Genomic DNA, 25,779 nt, shown 5'->3' with positions numbered 1-25,779 from the left:
CCTTGTGAGGTATAATTTGAAAACTCATGTTCTACTGGACATCATTGTCCTGTTAAAATGTGTGTATTAACATTGTGCATGGAGTTATGAGATTTTGCTATGTTTGTTACTGAAACATATTTGTAAGTCTGGGAAACACCCATCAACTAGCTCTTCAGAGACACAAAGGACTGACCACAGGTGTTAGAACTATTAACTGATAACTCTAAACAGAGGATTTACATGTTGCTTCAGAGCTAATGGCGTGTACACAGAAAGTAGAAACAAGAATTTACGGTTCACTTGAAGGACAGTTTGCAGAGCACATAGGCAATGGGACTGCCTAACCCCATGACCCAGCAAAGATTTTTCCAGCACAAGGGGTTGGGGTATAAGAAGGAGGAAAAAAGGCCTCTAGTCATTTCTTCGCTGCTACCTCGACACGTGGAAGCAAGATGGTTTGGAAGACAAAGAGAAGCATCATTGAACAGTGGGAGGAGTGTCCCAGGACACTGGGAGGAGACAGTCTGTGAAATGTATTGCAGCTTATGGTGAGACAACCTGTTTTGCTTTTAGAACTACTAGCCTTGGTAAAGTTTAGGAAATAGCTTGCGTGTTTATTTTTTATTGCTTTCATAACCATATCTGACTTCTATGCTTTTATCACTTATAATCACTTAAAATCTATTTTTCTTTAGTTAATAAACTTGTTTCATTGTTTTTTTCTAAACTAATGTGCTTTTGGTTGAAGTGTCTTGAGAATCTCTACTCAGGTTAAAAAAGGCTGTTTCATATTCATTACCCTTTGATGGAATGAAGGACTCATAATGAGCTTACACTGTCCAAGGTGGGCTTTGAACTGTTTAAGATGCATGTTTCTGGGGTGCAAGGCTGGGACTGAGGCATTTGCAGGTGTTGCCTTTACATGCTAGTAGTCATGTGAACAGTGCTTGGAGAGGCTGTTTTTCAGTAGCAGAACAGAGTAAGAGATATTCTGGGCTGGAGAATTAAGGTGGCACAGCAGTTCAGTGGTCAGCTTGCACCCTTCGCGATGTCACAGTGATGATTTGTCGGAGGGTAGTTTGCTGTGGGACATAGTGAAAACCAATTCAAGGTTGTTGGTGGCATTCACGGAGCAACTGCAAATGGTGGAATGCCACTTCTGGGCTTGAGAAACCAGCACTGACTGGTGGGATTGCATTGTAATTCAGGTTATGTGAAAGGCCACATTTCTGGATCTGTATGCCAAACTCGCCCTAGCCCTCCCAGTGTGAGCAAACCAGAATGAGAACTTCTCTGGCAATTGAGAAGCGAATGGCGATCTCACTGTGGAAGCTTGCAACACTGAATTGCTACCTTCCGTGACCAACCAACATTGATGTCAGTGAAGTGTACTTGGTAATCCACCAACACTTGCATAATCATAGATTAGTAGCCCTTTCTGTTGATGTATTCTATGGCAAGATTGGCTAGTGCCAAAATAGGGAGGAGTGCTTCTAGTGTGTGGAGCTTGCCTGGCTGGTTGGGCAGTTGCACACAATAATGGAGAGCTGCTAGGTGTGCTGGCCAAGCTGGGCAACCAGGAAAAGACATTTCAAAATTATGCAGCGGTTTTAAAGGGTGAAACCACACAGAGGGCACAGCCAGGGAGCACTACAGAGAGTAGGTGCTTACAGGACGTGCCGCCCAAGAGACCCAGAGTGACGGGAACTTGCTGCCCTCTAATTGGCCTCTTTAACAGCAGAGGTTTCCCCAGGAAGTTGACTGAGCAACCTCACAGACTTCAGCCTGCTGCAGCGCCAGACCTTGCTTGATCTCTGGCCTCCAACACCAGCCTGACTCCAACCCTGATTCCTGCCTCTTGATTCTAACCTGGTACTGCTTCTGATCTCCAGTCTCAGAACCCAGCCTGACTCTGGCCCTGACTCTTGCCTTCTGATTCCAACCTGGCACTATTTTTGATCTTAGGTCTCTGACCCTGGCCGGACTCTGATCCTAACTCTTGCTTATGGAACCTGGCACTTGCGATTGATCCAGCTCCTGCCCAGTGATTACCATCACTGATAGGCAGACCTCAGCCCAGCTCTGACCAGTAGGCAAGACTGCTTATGCACCGGTCCATTACAGCATCGACCTCCATAGGTCAACTATGGTTCAATGTTGTTTGGGGAAGTGGTATTACTGTGTTGCTGTAACAGGGTGCGTATGTTGCCCAGATACGTATTTGAGTGTAGACACATGCACAATTAGGTCAATACAAAGTGACTTAAATTTAACTCTCTTTGTAGTGTAGACTAGGCATTAGATACTATGGTGATGGGTACAGTAGAGAACCCTAAGTGTTTGTCTACTTGGGGACACTCAGGAAAGTTAATATGTGTTAACCAAAGGTACCAAGTACTAGCTTGTATTATTATTAGCTAAAGTGCATTAAACCCTTGTGTGAACACTCTAATTCAGAAATAAAGTGGCCTTAGTTAAGCTAAAGCAAACTGAGGCTACTTTACTTCTCATGTGTGCCCACAAAAGAGATTTGCATATGCATATGGCCAATTGAATGAACGACTGGGCACATGCACTTGAAAATACACCACTTTGCATGTAAGGATTTAGGATTTGCACACACTACTTAGGTTTGTGCAAATATTTGCATGAACCTAACTTTAAAAACTTGCCCAATTTGAGAAATGTCAACAGTAACTTCTGTACTTTACCAATATGTGTGTGTATATATAATAGATATACAAATGGTTCTGAATTACTGAGGAGTTCTGGATGATTCTCTTTGGTGGGTCCGACTTAACCTTTGTTTTGAGGTGTAAAGCTGTGTGTAGAGCTTGTACTGACCCGCAGCAGAGAGGCGAATTTCACCCTGGATCTTTTTCTACAGAGTACAAAGGATTCCATTATTTTCTGGCATTCTGAATGCCAGCATAGGGCTGATGTGAAGTTCAACTATGCAGAGCAACTTTACAGCCAAAATAAATGTAGTAGAATCCTGCCGTTGACTCACTGTGAATTTGTAAATAAAAGAGTTTGAACTTTGTAAGATAATGAAATCCCTGCATTCTTGCCTCCTCAGTGTGAAGTGAAGGAGTTTCCTGCACATGGACAAAAGCTGAAAGTTGCCTTCATCTTTTATTTGTGTAAGTACAATAGCAGCTGAACATGAAAAAGTAGCAAGACTTTGTACTATACAGCTCTTCTTATATTTAAAGTGTGTACCAATAATCCTCAAAATGTCTGCATGAGGTGGTTAAATAATAGTATCCCTATTATACAGATAGGTGAAAATGAAGCAGAGTGATAAAAAAAAAAAACTTGCCAAATATGATACAAAACCAGTGGTAGCCTTATGTATTATTTGTGGTATAGTAGTGCCTAGAAATCTAAGTTAGCCATGTACTAGCACTTACTATAGGCATAACTGGTAGAAGCATCTATAATTAAGGTTGCTTAAACACTTTTCATTATAAGACCCTGTTTACTTATTATTTTGCCAGACTTAACTATTCAGGCTGAAATTTTCCATGTTGTGTGTCTGCCTCAGGCTGATTTTTTTTTTTTTTTTTTTTTTTTTAAATTTCCAGCTAAAATGCTTTAGCCATTTCTCAGAACAAGGTTAGGGAAAAATACATTGTCTTGACAATGTTTGTTTGTTGTTTTTTTTTTTAAATCTTACAACAATTTCATTGAGAAGCTCTAGCACCTCCATGCTTTGGAGAAGGGACTTAAATTTGGGAGAAGGGCAGGGAGGGGTGTTGCCCTGGTATCAGGGATGTGTTGTTTCCAATTCCCTTGGAAATCTACCCGAATTTGGCCAAGTTATAAACCTTTGAAAAATCTCAATTTGCACATGCTCAGACTAGTTAGAATTTGGCATCTTAATTCTCTAAAGATTTCAGCTGCACTGGACATGCTCCAGCCCAGGGAGGCTGGGGCAGAGCTGGACTTTCCCTGCAGTTGCTCCTCCTGGCTAGGGTGACCAGATGAGGGGAAGAAAATATCAGGACACATGGGGGCAAGGGGAGGTGTACACACCGGCAGAGCAAAAAAAAAGCTGAGCTGTGTAATTCTTCCTCACCTAGTTTATGACAATATGATTAAGGTGGAGTGGGAATTTCCTAACAAGACATACACTACGAAGATAGTGTATGTCTAGTTGTGCATGTGAACCATAGTTGCATAGTTGAACCATCTGAAGAGAGTTATGGAACAGGGTGCCCCAGTAACTGGTAAGTTTCTTTTCAATTCTGCATAGGTAGATCGAATCGTCCCTCCCTCCCTAGATGATTTGACATGGAGGGTTCTAATTCTGCCTAGAACAGTCAACTCTGTTGCCTGAAATGATGGCAGCTCACAATTCCTCTTGGTCTAAACATCTATTCTAACATCTATTTGGTTTCATCTGAACTGCAGCTGACTGTTATATGGTATAAAATATGTTAGCCTAATGTGGCAAATATGTTCATTACTTAATTTGTTTTCATGCTGATGTTGTGTAACAGTATTCAAATCAAATATTTATGTGTAAAAGCTGTGCAGGAAATGTTGCTCTAAATGAATGTGTAAGTATTTTCTGATTGAAACATTTTAGGTTAGTTTGATGCATTTTAATTAAAAAGTAATGACATTTGTTTTTGTAATTAATTATTTAAATATATTTACCAAAATGCACATTACAATACCACACAACAAAGTGGACCTATAAGAAGCGCAACGTGACTATAGGCCTAATTTTGATTTCATTTATGTTTGTGTAAATCATATGCAACTCAAATGAAGTCCAGGTAGTTGCACTGGTGTAGAACTAGTGTAAGTAAAATTGGAATCAAGATTTCTAGATCTGTCTGCTCTCTGGAGGTTCATGAAATACACAGTTTCAACTGCATCAGATTACATTACAGAGGACTAAACCATTGATTGTCCTGGGAACAAGACTGGGCTCAATGCTACTTCCTCTACCAAATGACAGGAACTGTGAGTGCATTGCATCTGAAACAGGTCTCTGATGTGTGTCATTTCTGATCTCTTAGTATGCCAATCCATGGATAGAGCGCCTCACCCCATAGCATCTAGGTACCCAAAAGCAAAATATATTTGTCCAGCACAATTGGCTGGATTTCCCCCCTACTTAGAATCATGGAAGGCAACAAAATTGTATGGCAATGGAGCAGAGAGTACAAAAAGAGGAAGACAGTATCTCTGTAGCATGATCCTTCACCCCCTGAGTGCAGTAGAGCTTTATGGTTAGGGGGTGTGTTATGTATGGAGGAGCTAAAAAAGCTGAGTAAAAGTTACTGTGCTCAGCATGGAGGGGAATGAAAATCCATGGCAAACTGCCATAGATATGAATGCTTTTCATACAAGCATTACTGTCATCACCACAATCATTAATCTCCTACAGCTCTGTGCAGTTATGCCTGGGGAACCAATGGCAGAGGTTGATCAGAAGCCAGAGTGCTGTTGGGGGCATGGATAATCTTACAGTACACCTAGTGATACTTCTGCTCTGAATGTCTGTAAAAAATGCATCAGAGTTGGGGACTGTTTCCATGGATCCTCAGTTTCTTCTCCTAGGTCACAAACACCACCGCAAAAAGCAGACCATGAGACAGGGACACTACTACTGAAACCTTGTGATATTATTATAGTAAGGCCTGGTCTACGCTATGAGTTTAGGTCGAATTTAGCAGCGTTAAATCAAATTAAGCCTGCACCCATCCACACAACGAAGCCATCAATTCGACATAAAGGGCTCTTAAAATCGATTTCTGTACTCCTCCCCGACGAGGGGAGTAGCGCCGAAATCGACACTGCCATTTCGAATTAGGGTTAGTGTGGCCGCAATTCGACGGTATTGACCTCCAGGAGCTATCCCACAGTGCACCATTGTGACCGCTCTGGACAGCAATCTGAACTCGGATACACTGGCCAGGTAGACAGGAAAAGTCCCGCGAACTTTTGAATTTCATTTCCTGTTTGCCCAGCGTGGAGAGCACAGGTGACCATTCAGAGCTCATCAGCACAGGTAACTATGCCGTCCGAGAATCGAAAAAGAGCACCCACATGGACTGTTCGGGAGGTACTGGATTTGATCGCTATATGGGGAGAGGATTCTGTGCTAGCAGAACTACGTTCCAAAAGACGAAATGCCAAAACATTTGAAAAAAATCTCCAAGGGCATGATGGAGAGAGGCCATAATAGGGACTCAGTACAGTGCCGCGTGAAAGTTAAGGAGCTCAGACAAGCCTACCAGAAAACCAAAGAAGCAAACGGAAGGTCCGGATCAGAGCCGCAGACATGCCACTTCTACACTGAGCTGCATGCAATTCTAGGGGGGGCCGCCACCACTACCCCACCTCTGACTGTGGATTCCAAGGAGGGGGTACTGTCAGCCATGCCTGAGGATTCTGCGGATGGGGAAGATGAGGAGGATGAGGACAAGCTTGTGGAGAGCACACAGCACTGCGTTCTCCCCAACAGCCAGGATCTTTTTCTCAGCCTGAATGAAGTAGCCTCCCAACCCTCCCAAGGCAGTATCCCAGACCATGAAGCCATGGAAGGGACCTCAGGTGAGTGTACCTTTGTAAATATAAAACATGGTTAAAAGCAAGCGTTTTTTAATGATTAATTTTCCCTGAGGACTTGGGATGCATTCGCGGCCAGTACAGCTACTGGAAAAGTCTGTTAATGTGTCTGGGGATGGAGCGGAAATCCTCCAGGGACATCTCCATGAAGCTCTCCTGGAGGTACTCCAAAAGCCTTGCCACAAGTTTCTGAGCAGTGCAGCCTTATTCCGTCCTCCATGGTAGGACACTTGACCACGCTATGCTAGTAACAAGTAATCTGGTATCATTGCATGACAAAGCCTGGCAGCGTATGGTCCCGGTATTTGCTGGCATTCAAGCAACATCCGTTCTTTATCTCGCTGTGTTATTCTTAGGAGAGTGATATCGTTCATGGTAACCTGGTTGAAATATGGGAATTTAATTAAGGGGACAGAGGTGGCCATTCCTACTGGGCTGTTTGCCTGTGGCTGAAAAGAAATCCTTCCCTGCTGTTAGCCAAGCGGGGGTGGAGAGGGGCATTGGCGCTGAGCTTTTCGCATTTGGCTAGCAGGGATCTTCCCTGATACCAGCCACGCGGTGCGGGGAGGGATAAAGCGATCATCCGAGAGAATTGGGTGGGGGGGTGTTAGTTTGGTTTCTGCTACTGCACGTTAAGGAAAATTGCAGCACGCAATGGGCTTTGCTTGGTATGTGGGAAAGGAGGGTGCTGCTTTTATGAAGGCTGCAGAAGCCGAAAGACAATGGCTTACCATGGCCACATGCAAGCCGAATTTTGTTGCCCGGACCTGCGTCTGAGATCTAATACCAAAGCTGCAGGCGCTCGATATTAAGATGCAAAATGCGACCTTGTACTGAAATCACATGTGCTATGTAATGTGAATAGTGTTGTTCACCGTGAAAGAGTATAAGCATTGTTCTGTAAAATGTATCTTTTTAAATACTTCTCTCCCTTTTTTCCCTCCCTCCCGCAGCTGCAAATTTTTGAAGCCTCCCTCCTCCATCCCGAAGGCTATCTCAGATAAGGCGGTGAAAAAAATGGATGCGAGACGAAATGTTGTCTGAAATCATGGAATCGACCCACAATGAAAGAGCTCATCTGAATGAGTGGAAGGACATGGTATCAAAGTACAGGAAAGATGCCAGTGAACGTGAGGCCATGAGGGACGCTCGAGACGAGAGGTGGAAGGCTGCAACGCTGGGGCTGCTGCGTGATCAAACGGACATGCTCTGGTGTCTGATGGAGCTTCAGGAACGGCAGCAGGATCACAGAGTGCCACTGCAGCCCCTGTATAACCGCCCTTCCCCCTCAACATGTTCCATAGCCTCCTCACCCAGATGCCCAAGAACCCCGGGGAGAGGAGAGGCTCCATGCACCCTCCCACTCAACCTCAGTGGACAGCCCAAGCAAAAGGCTGTCATTATTTTGAACTTTTTTAGTGGCCTTTTCCTCCTATCCTCCTCCCAAACCCCACCTGGGCTACCTTGTCAGTTCTCTCCCTATGTTTATAATCAATTAATAAAGAATACATGATTTTTAAATGATAGTGACTTTATTTCCTTTGAAAGCAAGCTGTGATCGAAGGGGGGAGAGTGGGTTGCTTACAGGGAATGAGTCAATCAAGGAGGCGGGGTTTTCATCAAGGAGAAACAAACAGAACTTCACACCGTAGCCTGGCCAGTCATGAAACTGGTTTTCAAAGCTTCTCTGATGCGCAGCGCTTCCTGGTGTGCTCTTCTAATCACCCTGGTGTCTGGCTGCATTGATGTTGGTGAAACGTCCCTTGTGATCCACCAGTGCTTGCAGCACCATTGAAAAGTACCCCTTGTGGTTTATGTGCTGGCTGCCCTGGTGCTCCGGTACCAAGATAGGGATATGGGTTCCATCTATCGCCCCACCACAGTTAGGGAATCCCATTGCAGCAAAGGCATCCACTATGACCTACACATTTCCCAGAGTCACTACCTTTGGTAGTAGCAGCTCAGCAATTGCTTTGGCTACTTGCATCACAGCAGCCCCCACAGTAGATTTGCCCACTCCAAATTGTTTCCCGACTGACCGATAGTTGTCTGGTGTTGCAAGCTTCCACAGGGCTATCGCCACTCGCTTCTCAACTGTGAGGGCTGCTCTCATCTTGGTATTCTGGCGCTTCAGGGCAGGGGAAAGCAAGTCACAAAGTTCCATGAAAGTGCCCTTACGCATGCGAAACTTTTGCAGCCACTGGGAATCGTCCCACACCTGCAACACTATGTGTTCCCACCAGTCTGTGCTTGTTTCCCGGGCCCAGAATTGGCATTCCACAGCTAGAACCTGCCCCATTAACAACATGATCTCCAAAGCGCCGGGGCCCGCGGTTTGAGAGAATTCTATGTCCATGTCTTCATTACTCTCGTCACCGCGCTGCCGTAGCCGCCGCCTCCTCACCTGGTTTTGCAGGTTCTGGTTCAGCATAAACTGCACGATAATGCGCGAGGTGTTTACAATGTTCATGTCTGCTGTCTTGAGCTGAGCGGGCTCCATGCTTGCCATGGTATGGCGTCTGCACAGTTCACCCAGGAAAAAAGGCGTGAAACGGTTGTCTGCCATTGCTTTTCCGGAGGGAGGGGGAAGATGTACCCAGAACCACCCCCGACAATGTTTTTGGCCCCCATCAGGCATTGGGATCTCAACCCAGAATTCCAATGGGCGGGGAAGACTGCGGGAACTATGGGATAGCTACCCACAATGCAACGCTCCGGAAGTCGACGCTAGCCTCGGTACGTGGATGCACACTGCCGAATTAATGTGCTTAGTGTGGCCGCATACACTCTACTTTATACAATCGGTTTCCAAAAATCGAATTCTGTAAATTCGGAGTAATCCCATAGTGTAGACATACCCTAAGTGTTCCCCTTCCATGGTTGCTCCTGCAGAAGGGGAAGATCTTAGTGTGATCGTAAGCACCCCTATATTCATACCCTATGCACTATTGTAATAACCTTTGAACAAAATATACCTCGCAAGGTATCATTTGAAAACTAAACTCACTGATCATTAATATTCTTGCATGATGTATATACTCAATGGATATTAAGAGTTCGGGATATATGCCTGAATTATGACTAAAGTGTGTGTAAATCAGGTGTGCTAGGGAGAGTTGGTAAACACGTCTGCACTAGACAAAGGAATGTGTTTTCCCCACCTGGGAGTTACTTCCAAAGTATGTTATAAGACAATGAGAATGTACTTACATATTGCGTAAACAGTCCCATCAGACTAACAAGGGGTGGAGGCAAACCTCAAACTAACAAGCGGGAGCAGCAGGGGAAGGAGACAGCATATGGTCTACACCTAGTAAGAGAGAGAAGCTTGGTCTGGGTTTTACTTTTCAAATAATACATTGTAAAGGTTAACTGGTCTATAAAGACTGGGGGCTGAACCTCAAGAGATAATCAATTGAATCAACTGATTGTATACAATATTACTGAATTATAAAGTATATAGAGTGAGGTCTTTTCAGGAAGCCTATGACATGCTGATGATTAATAGCATTGTGAATTTTATGTATTAATACTATATAGGGTCTTATGGATGCTCAGTGATAGCAGACTGTACAGTCTGCCCAGACAAGAGGGAATATCACAACAGCTATCTACCTGATTCCTATGTAAATTAAGCATGATGAATCAGAAACAATGGAAGCTCTATTTACATAGAAATCATATAGGGGGATGGGAAACCCACATGAAGGGAAGAACAGAATGAGGTCATCGTGCCTCTTGAAACAAGTTAATTGAACTTTGGAAGATATATTCAAGGAGAGAAGCCATCTTTGGCATCCATCTCTTGATAGACACAAAGGAGCAGAGCTCCTGCAAGCTGTGAAAGATGTCCTTTAGCCAAGGGGGATTGGGAACTGAATATAAGTGAGAAACCATCGTGAACAAAGCCTGTATATTGCTAGATTAAGTTTTAGACCTTTAGATGCATGTTTTCACTTTTATTTGCTTGTAACCCTTTCTATTTTTATTCCTTTAATTAGACATTGTTAATATATTTGTTTTATTTTTACTATAAACCAACTCAGTGCTGTGTTTAAAAGAAAGGGTGTATTTACCCTAGTTAAGTTAATAAAATGTGATTTGTTTTTGGTCTTTAGAGGAACAAATAAACTATATTATTTCTCTTAACTGTCCAGGAGAGGGCTGGGCACTGCAGAGTGCACAATATTGGGAATATTCAGGACCAGAAGTGTGTTAGGCTCACCCTGCAAGTAGTAACCAAGGCTGTTGGAAGCCAGACTAGGGCTGTAGACAGGCTGCTGCAATCAGAGTTGCTGAACCAGGCTGTCTAGCACACAGACACTCCAGGTGTGACCTGCATGCTGGTAGGCTGGCTGTGAGTGGCCCAGGTTGGGAGCTATAGCAGTCAGGCATTGTGAGACACTCAGGATTACAAAGTAGGCGGCAACATAATCCTACACTGGTCTGTATTGCACCCCAAATTACCATCTGAGTAATAATACTTTTTTTCCATGAAGGCATAACAGATCCCATATCTGTGAGATCATAATCCACTAGTACTACATTAGAGCAAAGCAAGATAATAATAAAACTAGAATCTCATATTACAGTGTTGTTCCTAAAAAGCTATCTAATTTTACTTGCAGTAATCAGAGAAAGTAGCCTCATTATCTGTTGTATTAACTATACTTACTGTAGGAAATGCCTTAAAATACTGCATAAACTTAGGTTATCTAAATGAACTTTCTTACATAGTTACCAAAGGCAGTTGACCATTGGAGTGGGGAGTTGTTAAGGGCCAGATTCTACCACCCTTATTCATGTTGAGTCACACCTTATTTTGCAGGTTGTCCCACTGAAATCAATTGCACTAGTAGCAATTCAGTGTTTAGCATTTGGTGTTTTTTTTTTTTTATTGTAAATCTTTTGAAAAAGTAAAAGGATGCTTTCTGCATCAAAAAAAAAGTGATTTATTGAATTCACAGAAAGAATTGATCAATTTACAGTAGAATAAAAGTTGCTTTAAAGAAATAATTTGTCACTAAGGCAGAAAGTCTCTTCTCAGTGTAAAGATATATGGCCTGTTTCTGCTTTCACGCTGATTTTACAGTATCAAAACCCCTCTGAGGTCAGTGTCGTTATTTTGGATTCACATCGGAGCAACTGAGAGCAGGACTAGGTTCAAAATCAGAAACAGCCTATTTCCTGGTTCCAGTGGGCAGAAATGCTGGAACAATTTTTATAGTGGGGATGCTGAGAGCCATTGAACCAAACTGTAAATCCTATATGTGATGGAAACCACTTCAAGCGAGAGGGTGTGTGGCAGCACTCCCAATTCCAGCACCTATGCAAATGAGCTGAAATCTTGGCATATGTATCACAAGTACAGCTCACAAGAATTTAGCATGGTCAGTTCTGAGTTTGCTAGCTCTGATTCAGCCTAGAACCAAAACCTCAACCTAATCTCAAACCACTTCTGAATACAAATTCCTCGGCCCACCTGTTGTTACTTTGTAATATATGCAAGAATGTACTCCAGGCTGTACCAGACACAAAATGAAGATAGGGCCTGCCCTTAAGAGTTTGTGTGTAATATTTAAATATTAGGACTCAGTGTGATTTTTGAGATGAGAGGTGTGATATACAGTTGTCTCAGTGTTTTACAGTATAACATGCCATTAGCTCTCTTGTGCTGTGAATCATCCTATTTTATAAACAGATCTTAGAAAGTAGGAGTAGCCTTTTGACTGCTGAATTTTTTTTCTCTGTGTCATTCTTTGTGCCTCTTTGTACCTTTTACAGAAAGCTGAAATGAAAGATTTAGATTCTGATGAACTTGATGTAGCTGCTCTCCATGTCTGTGCTAACTGGTAAGTTTGTTGATCAGCTGCTATTGCAGACAAATCATTGGTGTTTATTCATGTCTGTGGTTTTCTTTCCTCTATTGTATACTAAGATTCTTAGCATAGATTTCAAGGCATGCAACAGCAGAATTAATACAACTGGCTTGGCAGTATCCCTCTGACAAAAATAAAACCCTAGTGGAAAATGTACTAATTGTTTCCACCTGCTTAAATTTTGTGTGGATAACAAAACTGGTCCTACAGCAGAACAATTCTCAAGCTAACTCTAAAAGAAAAAAGATTTTAATGAAGAAGAATGATTGTATTAATTTTTACTTTCAAATATGCCTCCCCTCTTCCCACCAACATCTTTTAAAGTATACATTACGGAGTACAAGAGTAAACTAACATTAAACTTTCTTACTAGTTGGACTTAAGGGCTATCCACTATTTGGAAATGACTGAAATTTTTTAACTAATTAGTCTTTTTTTTCCTGAGTTAATTGTACACTGATTGTACACAGCTGAAGTTGAGGGTAGTAAAGAATTCGAGTGGCTTCTCATTTAAGCCCCAGTCTTGCAACGTCTGTACGGGTGGACCATTGTGCCAATGCAGAGCCCCCACTGACTTTACACATGAAAGTTCCCTGGATCCCCTTTTCCTATACATATTCCATCCTCCTCGATATCTTCTATTCAGCCTACCTAGCCAGCCTGCGCATTTACTTTTCTTCTTTGTGTCTCTTTTCCATGTTCCTCTTTTCTATGTTTGTCTTTGTTCCCCTCTCATTTCTATATATCTTTGTCTCTCTTCTCTAAATGAAAACACATTTTAAAGCAGTTAAGGGATCTTTGCATCTATGCCTCCCATACCTACCTATGACTATTTAATCTGTTATATAGTATTGTAATGGTGCGAGACTCACCCCTGCAGCACCTCCTGCTGGTTTCCTGGGAATTAGCTCTTTTTCCAGCTCCGGAGCACTCTCTGCAGGCCAGTGTCCCACTTGCCGCTGGCCCCCATGTCCCTCCCGGATCTCGGTGCCCTTTATCCAGGGGTTCTGCCCACTGCAGCAGCGCCCCAATCTGGGTTTCCCCACTCAGGGGAGCCCCCAACCCCCTATCCCCACCTCGCCTCAGTGGCTACTGCTAGTCACCATCTAGCCCCTGCTCACTGGGGCAGACTGCAGTCTGTAACGGCCACTCATCATTGGCAAGGGGGGTTTGGACCTGCTGCCTTGGCCTATCCCTGGGCTGCCCTCTGCAACCCCAGTATTCTTCTGGGTCTTTAACAAGGCCTGCAGCCTGGGGGGTTTCCAGGGCGGCGCTCCCCAGCTCCTCTGGCCTTCCCCCAGCCCTGCTCCACTCTAGGTACCCTGTGAGCTCCTAAGCAGCCAGACCTTCCCTCTCAACAGGCAGAGAGAGACCATCTGCTCCTGGCTCACTGCCCTCTTATAAGGGCCAACTGGGCCCTGATTGGGATGTGGCCCCCAGCTGAGGCTGCTTCCCCAATCAGCCTTGGAGCTGCTTGCCCCAGCCACAGCCCGCTCCCGGGCTGTTTTTAACCTCTCCGGGTAGGAGCGGGGTAACCACCCCGCTACAATTATAAATATATTTATTTCACTTGCTTATAGTGCAGCCATCACAGAACAAACTAACTTCAATTTTAACTCTGAAATCAAAAAAGTAAGAACAAAAAAAGACAATGATTTAGATTAGATTTAATTTGGACAGTCAGAGGAACCGAGTCCTATAGGATGGGACTTTTACGGAGAATTCCCTGATAATGCTGCTCTCGTATTGCTGGAGCCTGCGCCATTTAATGCCAGTTGGGAACACGGGGTTGTGATAAAGTCTCCACAGCACTGGAGGAACGTCTGCCATGTTCTCAAACACAGTTTAGCATTAGACAGATGCTGGAGAAGGGCATGGTATGAGGTGTAATGTGACACTAAATGATTTAAAATTTGGAGGAAAAGGTTGGAGACACGCAGAAAGAGGAGAAACAGAGCAGAGAAGACAGTACCTCAAAAGCCTGCCAAGTGGGAAATTCTGATTAGCTAGTCTTTTAATTAGTAAGAAATAATGGGTACGTGTAAACTTTTCCAAATGCAGTGTCTAAAATATGGTACTGACAATAATTAAAAATCTTTAAAATAAACCCCATTTATACCTACCATAAGATGACATCAGTCATTTTCTTTTCTTTTCTTTTTATAGTTTTAAACTACAGTGTTAAGGACTTTTTATAATTCTTAGATAATTACATCAACATTTAACTCTTAAAATTTTTAATTGTGTGGACTACTACCATTAGGACAAATTCTGTCTTAATTGCCTTTCACAGCATGTAGGCCCTGCTTCTGCTCCTATTGAAGACCATGGTAAAATTGTGCACTTTGACAATCAGGGCCCCAGATATGAGGGTGATGAGTGCTTCAGAAAAGCTGACAGACAAGTTAAAGCATGCAACATCATTTCACGATATATTTGAGACCAGAATTTGGTCTGCAGGACTCTAATGCTAATTTCTCTGTGTTTCTAAAACAACTTTTTCTGTATAGTATCTATGAGGTGCTATCTACCACAACAGATCCCTCTTTCAATATTCTTTGTTCTAACTCTCTCCCATCTCATTTTCTTGAAGGTGGATGTAATATATTTCTTGTTTGCATTGTGCTACTCACAGCTCTTCCTAGAGGATCATTTGGAAGAGTGGCTATATTGCTATAGCCCTATTTCTGGTATGTTGCACTGTAGGCTGACAACTGGTAGAATTTAGAATTATTCTTTGAAAAAATTTCTTGTAGTAATCATTACTCATTTATAGGTGTATTGGCTGATTGCATTGGTACCTACACACTGCAATTTTGGTGCATATAAATACACAAGATAGATATCACTGCAAATTAGTAGAGGTGGTAATAATGCAAAAACATTTTTGCAAATTTGTTTACATTTTAAAATTAATTCTCTTTTGCAGATTTCATGTCTTTCTCATATTTATTTCTGTGAATATGTGAATCATTAAATTTGGCTGGTAAAAATGTTCATGGAAAGTGAATTTCTAAGTTGTTCATACAAGCCCTAGGAAAGATGTCTTAGTGTAAATGTGATGTTGCCACTAGTATGTGATATGTTTTACGTGCACAATTTATCACAAGAGTAAAAGAATTTACTGTATCACATGGATACTACCTCCACCTATATGGTGTATATATATCTTCAAATATGCAATGGATTTGAGAACATCATGATGGGTGAGCAAAAATAATCAGCCTAATGCCAAACATAAGGAGAAAAATAAGCAATATTTCATTATGAATTCAAATTCATTATTAATTATTTGTTCAGCTGTGCTAAATAGTCTGGGGGGAATGAAAAGACTTCAGTGGTGTATGTCTGAGCCATCAAGCCTGAGGCACAAAGAACAGGGGTTGCTGTGAAGGTAATTTGGATGGTATATAAGCAGCAAAAATAGACAACAGCATAGTTTGAAGTTTACTGGATGTAATGTTGTAAGGCTGTTGCTTACTTTCTAATTCTGGGGTGCCTTTTCTCATTCCTCTGCATTCACATTCATAGCACTCATGATCACTGCAAATGGGAAAAGCAGACAGTCACAAATGAGCATGTCGTGCTGCTTTATAATGAGAGGCAATGGAGCGGTACAGGTATGCATGGTATAGGCTATAAATCTTCTTCTCCTTAAGTGCTGTGTTGCTCTAAGCTTTGAATAGCTAGAGGAATTAGAGTCCAAGATCTGATTCTTTGCATCTTTTACATGGTATTGTCTTGTGGATCATTGGGCTAGTCATAATTTACTTTTTTTAAACATAGTTGGGTGTATTTAATACAATATAACTTTATTTTGTACAGGGTGTTTCATATGAGTTATGGGACCGCTGTGATAAGTTTCCTTTTGACTACACTGGGTGCAGGATCAGGCTTTATATATCAATATTCTTTATGGAGTCAAATAATACAAAGTATCAGAGGGGTAGCCGTGTTAGTCTGGATCTGTAAAAAGCAACAAAGAGTCCTGTGGCACCTTACAGAGTAACAGACGTATTGGAGCATAAGCTTTCGTGGGTGAATACCCACTTTGTCAGATGCATGTGATACAAATAATACAAAGACAATGATAAAATGAAAGATCAGTTGTAGAAGGAGGCACAGGTAAGGGAGGAAAGCTATGTTTTTCACATTAGTTTTGAAAATTGATAGCAAGTCGATGAGGAGTTAGAAGGAGTCTATTGCAGATGTTGGGGGCTGCAGAGGACGAAGGTTTGCTCACTGACATTGGTCCATATGTGGGAAGGGGCAGGTAAGAGGATGTCACTAAAGAAGCAGAGGAGGCAAGAAAGGAAGTAGAAAACACAGCTTAAAACCGGTGGCAGTTCCAGAACAGGCCTCTGGTCTTTAAGGTAGGCTGGAGCGAGTCCACCTAAGGTTTTAAAAACCAAAAATTCTTTGCTAGGGAAACTCCACTGGCTCCATTGGAGTTACACCAAAACTGTCTTCTGTCCTGGATGTGGTGGCAGTGGATTTGTTTCAGGATGGGAGTGATGAAGTTGCTCTTTGTGGTTTGTGAGAAGACAGGCTACAAGATTCTGTGCGGGCTGGAGTCTGGAGTGGTGGGACCTGTGTGTGAGGGAAGCATAGAGACTTCAAATGCTGTAGTGAGGGTGAATAGGTGAGAATTTGAGCTTTTGAGGTAGTGTTTCCAGTTTAGGTTGTTTCTTTTTTTATTTGAAGAGGGAGAACTGAACAACTGTATACTTCTTTTATTGAATATTACAGAGAAAGTGAAATATTACTTTCAGATCACTTTTAGTTAAGGCATCTTGAGGTTTTGGCTTAATGTGTTATTTTACAGTCTCTGGCTTTGACATAGATTCTGTGTTTATTTCCCCATAGCTCTTACTGTGGAAAAAATATACCCAGTGTGAAATAAGGATATTTGATCTATAATGAATCATAGGTATGTGTAAAACTTCTACCAGTGCACGAAATACATTTTTAGATAATAAAAATAATTCTTAATACCACAAATGTTCCTTTACATAGTCATATTGCACTTCTTTTTACCTTCCATTAGTCAAAGTGGTTCATAGATTGTGTTAGAAAATTCCCTGCAACCTCGTGATATATATTTTACTCCTGTGTATTCCAGTTTCTTAGGCTAAATTATACAAATGTCACACCCTCCATTCCTCCTGTGCCCATGTACAGATATTTTTCTGTTAATCTAAAAATTTAAACTTTGTGGGAGTGCATGAGGGCTTTATTACATCATTAAGATGAAATACCATACCAACCACACATAATAAAGACTGCATTTGCATTGTGTCATTGTGACCCTAAAGAGCATCCCTATGCTAGAAGGCAAGAGGTCCCTGGTATCTAGTAGTGAGTTTCAGTTGGTCTGACCAGTTCAGTGTACCCCAAGTCACTATTATTATAATATGTGTGTAAAAGGTATCATATAATATGTCATTAAAAAACTAATAACTCACAGATCATTAATATTCTGGTGTGATGTATGTACAGTGAACCCTCAAAGGATTATATAGAGGTGATGGAATTATACTATAATGTGTTTAAAACAGGCATTTCAGGGGGAGCTGATAAACAGGTTTTCTCCAAAAAAAAGAAAAGAAAAAAAAAGGGAAAGAGGCCAACACCTCAAACCAGAAGTGGCCAAATTCAATGGGCTATTCATTTGTATCGGAGGTTGCAGAAATTGGTCATTTGCAGTGTAAAAATCACCCCCGGGAAGAAGACTGCATGGAGTCTACACCAGACAGCATGGCTTCCACATCCAGCAGGAAAAAGGAACTCTATCTGGGGATACATTTAAGAACAATACATTTCAAAGGTTTACTGGTCTAGATAGCGAGGGGGAGGGAACTCCTAAGTTATCTTACACCTCAGGAGACAACAGGGCCGCCCAGAGGGGGGGGCAAGTGGGGCAATTTGCCCCAGGCCCCGGGCCCTGCAGGGGCCCCGCGAGTCCTGGTCCGGTGGCAGTCTGGGTCTTCGGCGGCATTTCGGCGGCGGGGGGCCCTTCAGTTGCTCTGGGTCTTCAGCGGCATTTCGGCGGTGGGTCCTTCAGTGCTGCTGAACACGCGGAGCGACTGAAGGGCCCCCTGCTGCTGAAATGTGCCGAAAACCCGGACCGCCGCCAGGTGAGTACAAGCGCCGCAGCTCCCCCGCTTTGCCCCAGACCCCCTGAATCCTCTGGGCGGCCCTGGGAGACAAGGAAAGCCAGCGTTTTTGACTCTGGGGAGCCTGGCAAAGAGCCAGGCAGTCTTTGCTAGAAAAGGAAAATTGGTGAGGAAACTACCTTGAAGAGAGACAGTAGTTTAAGTTAGGTCTTATCTATTAGAAAGTGTATTTTTATTTCTGTTTGTTTGAAACCCTTTCTGTCTTTGGGCTTGTCTACACTTAGAGCGCTGCAGTGGCACATCTGCCCTGGTGGAGCTGGGCTGCGGCAGCATTTAGTGAAGATGCTACCTTCGCCAATAGGAGAGCTTCTCCCATTGACATAGGTACTCCACCTCCCCAAGAGGCGGCAGCTATATCACTGGGAGAAGTTCTCTCATGACATAGCGATATCGCCACCAACAATGATACCAGCGTAAGTTGGTAGTGTAGACCAACCCTTTATCCCTTGAACCTGAACTCACTTAAATCTACATATTTTTGTTTAATAAACTTGTTTTACTTTTACTATAAACCAATTCAGTGCTGTGATTAAAATAAGAATGTCAAACATCAGTTGAATTAATGAGCAGTATTGTATTGATTCTTTAAAGGAGCAAAGAACTTAACTTCTGTGAGTGTTCTAGGAGACGGCTGGACACTGCAGGGAGATGGTGTTGGGGAAAATCAGGGCTGAGGCAGCGGTGTTACTGTCACTCTGCAAACAGTAACTGGGTGGTAAAAGCCAGGGTGTGACCTGCATGGTGGCTGTTGTTGTCTGTGCTATGAGCCACAGCAGCATAGCATTTAAGGCACGCAGAGTTGCAGAGTAGGTGGTGACACATTCCCGCACTGGTCTGGGTTAATCCCCAAAACTTCACAGTTTTCTTTCTTTCTTTCTTTCTTTCTTTCTTTCTTTCTTTCTTTCTTTCTTTCTTTCTTTCTTTCTTTCTTTCTTTCTTTCTTTCTTTCTTTCACATATATTAAAATAAATACACATCCAGATATTCTAACCCTGATGGCTTGTTTTTCCTGATGGCAAACCTCTTTGCCTTCAGTGGTTCAGGATTTCATCTAGAGTGAGAGCCACTAGGTAGCTCGGGCTTGTGTTGGTCAATCTGGAAGTTTTGAGAGCCCAGGGAGAAGAATTACTTGGCCTACCTGTAACCAGAATCATCATTTGAACCATGTCTATTCTCTACTACAAGAGACACTACAAAAGGGACAGAATCAGGTTAAAAATCATAGGCTGGATTTGCACCTTCATGAAAGAAATCTATCTAGGGGAAAGGAAATGCCATGTATTTCAGGGCACTGAATTTCCTCCCGATTGTTCTGTTGTGTGGTGCTCTGCTCCCCGAGCCCCTTAAGGAAACCAGGCCTTTCAAAAGCACAGTACCCGTAGGCATCACTGCTTGGTCAGTGCAGCTCCTCTTTACTCTTATGACAGCTATTATAACAGAGGCTTCTGGCTGTAAGATCCTGTATGATTGGCTATGTTCGTCACCTACATATGATTTAGAAAGATCTCTGTAACTTTTGTTAGGTTTGTGCTGGTAAAGGCTTACGTTTGTAGTCCTGGAGTCTGATTTTGCTTAATTTGTATGACCTGTTGTTAGGAATATTTTAGATCATGATTCAATCAAGGTTTTTCAACCGCTTTTATATTCCCTTTGCATTCCTTGATTAGGCTGTTATAATTTCACTTGTTTGAATTTCCTAAGTGTTCTTTCATGAAATCACAAATGGTAATGAATTCACCTAATCAGGCTTTAAAGGGGTACCATCAACATGAAATCTAGTCAATTACAAATAAATACATGAGTAAAAAATATTTCTTGTCCTACACCTGTCCCTTGAGTTCTCCTGTCATTCTCCCCTGTTGCTGAGTTAAAGGTCCACACAAGCAACAGGGGAAAGTGATGATACAAGAGAAACATTGACAGTGAGTAAGTGAATAAATTAGGAAACATTTTTTTCCCTAGGGGAATGCCTGATATAGATAGGGTGACCGGACAGCAAGTGTGAAAAATCGGGACGGGGGTGAGGGTTAATAGGAGCCTATATAAGAGAAAGACCCAAAAATCAGGACTGTCCATATAAAATCCGGACATCTGGTCACCCTAGATATATGGTCCTTACTTGAGCAAACCTCAAGTGATGTTTTGCGTGAGTCAGGACTGCAGAATCTGATTTCTGTTTAATGTGTAAATATATGTTTAATATGTGTATATATTTTGAGGGCAGAAATTAATTCTCTAAGACATGAACATTACTCCTAGTGGGAATGGTGTACGTGAAATCAAGGACAAACAAATTAACCTGATAATTTTATTGCAGTCTTTTCTTTCTTTCTTGAAAAGAAAGTGTGACAGACTGACAATTTCCTGTAATAGCCTGAACAAACCTTATGGAATTAAGATAAATTGTATTGAATTAAGTTAAACCTTTTTGAATTAGGGTTAATATCTTTGGGATTCATTATATTAAAATGCAACCGTGTAGGTGTTATTGTGTAATTGTATGTATTTTCATTGGAAGAAATAAATAGAATAATTCCAAGGGTGATTAGGCAAATTCATGCAGGTTGTGACATCTCCAGAGAAGCCACCCTTGTGGAAAGGTGCACCTATATTAGTACAAACTGGATTCTCCAGAGACCAACAAAGTGTTTTTTCTTTTTTTTAAATAAATAGTTTGTTATTAAACAGACTCAGGGCCTTCTTCCTGATGGAGCAAATGGACCGGATCCCTGGTCGATGGAGGGCCTCCGTCTTTAGGGTAGGGTTGGAAAAACTGTACCTATTGAGGCCTCATAAGACTGTGTTGTTCTGAGCTGAAGCCGTGATGAACTTGTAACCATAAGGAGACCCCTTGGGTGGGGTGTTGAAGGACTGCTCCTGCCAGAATCCATGTTAGGGTGAACTCTGGTAAGCTTGTTAGCATGCATGTAGATCCTTTATTGTCTTTTAATATGTTTTATCTGTAATGCATTTTGTCTTAAGAATGAAGTAGGCTTGCAAGGGAAGTTCTGTGCAGTACCGTGTATATGTAGCAATTACATTAGTTAACCGTCTCTGAATATAAGGCAGGCAGGTGTCCTTGGGCTACCTGTCTGTGGTGGGAATAACACAGAGTAGGCAGGGAATTGCACAGCCTGGAAATACCCTGGTCAGAAGGGAGAGAGATTCAGGTCTCCACCCAAGAGAAGAAACAATTGGGGAGCTGGAAGCCTCAGAGTGGGTGCCCTTGCTGAGCCACCAGGGGGAAATACAGGTGCTGTTGCCCTGAACTGTGACAGGAAGCACAAGAACACTACCCCGCCACCTCTGCCTTTTTTGGTCACAGTGGGTAGTTCTGAAGAAAGAATGTGAAGGATCTCAGTGTAATAAATTATTACTTCATTTCTTATTCTTGGGAGAGATTGGCTTCTAGTCTAACCCTATGCACAACTTTGGTGGTATATAGAGGCCATCAACACACTTCCATAGACTGCTGTTAATGAAGGCACACTGCTGCCCCATTACAAAGCTTGGCCTTGGTGACTGCTAGGGGAGGTGTCAGGAAGTGTTGGGGTGTGCCATGTAGAGTGACCAAGGTATACATTTTTTGACCAGCATGCCCAGTCGAAGAGGGACTCTGGCAGCTCCTCTTAGCACCACCGACCAGGCCATTAAAAGTCTGGTTGGCGGTGCTGCGGGTCTAAGGCAGGCTAGTCCCTACCTGTCCTGGCACCATGCTCTGCCCTGGAAGTGACCAGCAGGTCTGGCTCCTAGGCTGGGCGGCCACGGGGCTCCATGCACTGCCCCCGCCCTGAGCACTGGCTCCACACTCCTTTTGGCTGGGATCTGCGGCCAATGGGAGCTGTGGGAGTGGTGCCTGCGGGCGAGAGAAGCTTGCAGAGCAGCCTGCCACACCTCCACCTAGGAGTCAGACCTGCTGGCTGCTTCCAGGGTGCATCGCGGTCCGTGATGCCAGGACAGTCAGGAAGCCTGCCTTAGCACCCCTGCTGTGCCACTGACCAGAAGCCGCTGGAGGTGAGCCTGCACCCCAACTCCCCAAACCCGTAGCCCCCTCCTACACCCCAAACCCCTTATCCCTGGCACAACCCCAGAGCCTGCACCCCCAGATGGAGCCCTCACCCCCCTGCACCCCAACCCTCTACCCCAGCCCAGAGCCCCCTCCCACACCCTGAACCCCTCTGCCCCACCCCCCAAGCCTAGAGCCCCCTCCTGCATCCCAAACCCCTTATTCCCAGCCCCACCCCAGAGCCCACACCCCCAGCTGGAGCCCTCACCCCTCCTGCACCCCAACCCCCTGCCACAGCCCAGAGCCCACTGCGGCACCCATAACCTCTCATTGCTGGCCCCACCCCAGAGCCTGCACCCCCAGTTAGAGCCCTCACCCCCTCCTGCACCCCAACCCACTGCCCCAGCCTAGTGAAAGTGGTGAGGGTGGGGGAGAGTGAGCCACCAAGGGAGGGAGAATGTAGTGAGCAGGGGGGCAGGGCCTCGGGGAAGGGGCGGAGCAGAGGGCATTGCCTCATGGAAGGGGTGGGGCTAGGGTGTTCAGTTTTGTGGGATTAGAAAGTTGGCAATCCTAGTGCTATAGGAATTCTGGGCTGCAGTATAACCCGAGATGGGCTTCCTGTAGCTGTTGTAATTTACCTCAAGGATTTTTTGGCCCCTGGAGCAGCCCAAAGTTAGGATGGCACATAAGCTACTCTTGTCCCTGCCACTCCACTGGGCTATGTCATATGTGCTACACCTCCTGGAGGCATAGCTATGAATCAGGCCCACTATGTTCAAGGGAAGCTGATCTTTATTCCTGATTGTGCCAACACCCTGTTGTGTGACTTCAGGTGAATTACTTCACCTCTCTGTTTGTCAGTTTCCCCATGTGTAAAATGGGGATGATAATATTTCTTTTCCTCTGAAAAGCACTTGGATCTCCAGATGTAAAGTACTAAATAAAGAGCTAAGTATTGTTGTTATTGTTTACTTAACTCTTGTATTATGTGAAGGGCAAGGAAGAAAAATGACTCTCTTAAACAAACCATATACCTTCTTTCATAGTGAAATTGCATTGAAACCTTTTGTCACATGCAGAATTTCAGCTTTTGTTTTCTGTTCGGTCACCTAAACCTTGACCATGTTGACAAAACCGTGGAAGCTTTATGGTAGGCTGACAGCAGTATAGGATAGATTTACCTTTTTTTGCCGTGTGCTACAATGGAGGAGGAATGGTTCAGAATAATCTAAATCCCTAAACCAAAGCTATTGTAACTCACTGAAAAGGTCTGGTGCTCTGATCTGATAGTTCTGCAATTCTTGGGTTGGGCACATTCATGTGGTTTCTGTCTAATGCAGAGGAGAGACTTATCCTTCAAGGCACAGCTAAGGAAATATCATTGTGCAAGCTGGCCTGTTATTTATTTTTAATGTTAAATGCAGAACTACATCTGGCAGTTAAGCCAGTGAAGGCTTAAAGAGTTTGTTGCAAATCATGCGTTGTTTGTAAATACTTGTATCCATTTTATTTTATTTTCTAGGTCTCTATTTTGTCTGCACACCAGATATATACATAAATCTCATTCAGTACTTTTTTCTACTAACAAGTGAACATTGCTTAGTCTGGTTATTGAAGATAGTAAGCAAATCTAGGTAGCTAAGAGTATACTCTGCTAATTTCACTAACGTTTTTTGACCTATGTTGGAACTTGCCTACATTTTGTCTGGGTAGAATTTAAATTTCTATCCCCTGAATCAAAATCCTGGAGATCAGGTTTCAATGGTCAGTGCTGCCACTGACTTCCTCGGTGACCTTGGGCAACTCATTTAATCTTGTTGTGCCTTAGTCGCCATCTGCGAAATGGGAATAGTAATTCTGCCTCTTTCCCACCTTTGTCTGTCTTGTATATTTAGAGTCTAAACTCTTAGGGACGGGGGCTGACCCTTACTATCAGCTAGATTGTAATCTCACAATCTGCTTTAAGTAAGGGGCAGAACAAATACTGAATTATGGCTCTAATGGCATGTCTACACTACAAAAAATAAATAAAGCCCACAGCAGCGAGTCTCAAAGCCTGGGTCATCTGATTAGGGCTCATGGGGCTCGTGCTATGGGGCTAACAATAACAGTGTAGACATTCAGGCCTGGGCTAGAGCTGAGCTCTGAAACCCAATGAGGGAGAAGGGTCTCAAAAGTCCAAGCTCCAGTCCAATTCCAAATGACTATGCTGCTATTTTTGGCCTCACAGTGTGGGGTTGAACTGGGCTTTGAAACTTGTTGCTGGTATTTTTGCAGTGTAGATGTACCCTGAGCTGCAATTTAGTTGAGGCTTTCCCCTTGCTTCATGAGGGAAGTAAGCTCTTTTTTCATAGCACAGCTATTTTCCTCTCCATGCTGTTCAGGAGTGCTCACCAATGTTTTGGGGGAACAAGGCTGGCACCTCACTCTTGTTCACCTTACTGTGTAGAAAGGGGATTAGTGACTCAGCAGTTTATGCACTGCCACCCATGATGTCAACTTACTCCCCTGCATGAGCAATCTGGAAGGATCATATTCTCTAGTCCTAGCCTTGTACTGTGTGTAGCACAATAGTTTTGATCTCAATAGAGGCATCTAAGCATTACTACAATACACATAATAATGATCCAAATTAACTCATATTTTGAGTGGTGCCATGGTTGGGTTTGAAATTGGCATCAGAATTATCTTTCTCCACACATCTCTATTATTATCTAATATAGATGGGCCCGAGTGGAGGATTTCTATATTTCAAAATTTGGATCTGTTGCCGCTCAGAAAGAAAACAAAAAAATTCAAAATGATCCACAAAAGGAAATAGAGCCCTGGCTCTGGGGCAGTCTACATACAGGTTGCTGCAGATCTTGGAAGCCCTGGGGTTCCTGGTCGTGAGGCAAACCTCCTGGCAGGGTACCAAGAAGCAAAGCAGGCAAGCTGTCAAGAAACCAGGCAGGTTTCTGATGGAACACTACCTGGATTTCAGAAAAAACTTTATTAAAATTGATCTGTTTCTGAAAAAAAAAAATTAGATTTCAATGAATCAGCAAATTTCAACAAAAAAATCTTTCATCTGAATTTTACTGGCCAGTTCCAGTTATTACATAAGATATCTGTAATCCTACTAAGCAAAACTAGAGCATCATTTTGA

General features: G+C 43.1%; 1 protein-coding gene across 2 annotated transcripts in view; it reads left to right on the top strand.

Annotated features, from left to right (window-relative positions):
• The window catches only part of SHANK2 (SH3 and multiple ankyrin repeat domains 2), a 638,838-nt gene that overhangs the window by 45,518 nt on the left and 567,541 nt on the right, over positions 1-25,779 (top strand). For both annotated transcript variants that reach the window (XM_054026918.1, XM_054026919.1), the window contains exons 2-3: positions 3,062-3,125; positions 12,355-12,422. The gene's annotated coding sequence lies outside the window, so the exon portion shown is untranslated. The remainder of the gene's footprint in view (positions 1-3,061; positions 3,126-12,354; positions 12,423-25,779) is intronic.

The sequence above is a fragment of the Malaclemys terrapin genome, chromosome 4 (genome assembly GCF_027887155.1).
Source record: "Malaclemys terrapin pileata isolate rMalTer1 chromosome 4, rMalTer1.hap1, whole genome shotgun sequence".
Taxonomy (NCBI): domain Eukaryota; kingdom Metazoa; phylum Chordata; order Testudines; family Emydidae; genus Malaclemys; species Malaclemys terrapin.
The sequence above is the reverse complement of the archived record's forward strand: the minus strand, read 5'-3'. Positions and strand labels throughout refer to the sequence as shown.